This window comes from Triticum aestivum, chromosome 1D (assembly GCF_018294505.1).
Source record: "Triticum aestivum cultivar Chinese Spring chromosome 1D, IWGSC CS RefSeq v2.1, whole genome shotgun sequence".
NCBI classification, from domain to species: Eukaryota; Viridiplantae; Streptophyta; class Magnoliopsida; order Poales; family Poaceae; genus Triticum; species Triticum aestivum.
This window is the reverse complement of record NC_057796.1, coordinates 296523544-296524650: the sequence shown is the minus strand read 5'-3', so window position 1 is coordinate 296524650 and position 1107 is coordinate 296523544.

The following is a 1107-nucleotide window of genomic DNA, read 5'->3' as shown; positions in this document are numbered from 1 at the left end:
GACACCCAAATGGTATCTTAGATTAAGAAAAACAAAAGCCAACACAATGGATAGACAAACTAGACGTAGAACGATCAATAAAAATTAAAATTAAATCATACAAGTCTTCTTCTTCCTCTGATTGTACGCCATGGTTTGAAGATCAAAAATTGCATTGAACCAACAATAAAGAAAAGTGATACCTGCAAACGCTTTCACCATACCAGGCTTAAAGTGACACATGATGTTTGGCCTGACTCTGCCCATATACTGCAAACGCTTTGACATTGGGCCAGGGGATTGTACCGAGTCAAAACACCCATGTTAAATAGCAAAAAAGAGAGGGTCATGTTGTTGCTGGTATCAGGCGAGTTGCAGAGATAGGCCACCCTTTCTTGTCTGTGCGATGGTTATGTTGTAAGAGAGACATAAAGTAAGACCTACTCCCTCGAGTTTTTTGGGCCTCTGGACAAAAACACGGGTACCAAGGTACAACAATTAATTTTCAGAAAGAAGCACTAACCCTTCGATTTCTACACGTGATTAAATTCCTAAAGCAATCTAGCTTTACATAGCTTCCTGTATGCAGCCCACAATCAACTAATCCAAAGGAAGCTATCACTAATATACAACTTTGGGAACTCCAAGATGGCTCACCAGAGACGGAGCTATTGCCATTGAACGATTTAGACCGGGGCAACACACCGGGCACGTCATCAAACTTCAGATCTGTCATCCCCGCACGACCAAGACATCGGAGAAGGAAACCATACCTGTCTGCCAGGAACCACGAACCTAGCACAGGATCCACCATATTCTAAATGCTGCCAATGCAGACCACAATCTACATCCGCTCCTTGACTACCTCTTAAACTATGCGCCGACGCTGGAGCAAACGCCGTCGCAAGGGCTGAGCCCAAGAACACAAGTCCACCATGAGAATGACGCTGCCACGCCATCCTTGCTTGAATAGATTGGTTTCTAAATCCATCCCCAAACAAAGTCCGGATCGTCTCATCGGAAAAGGATCTGAAGCCCCAAACAAATCCATCCCCAAACAAAGGCTAAATCTGTTCAGCGCGCCATCGCCAACATCAGAGCCAAGACGATAAATAGCCGAAAAACCTA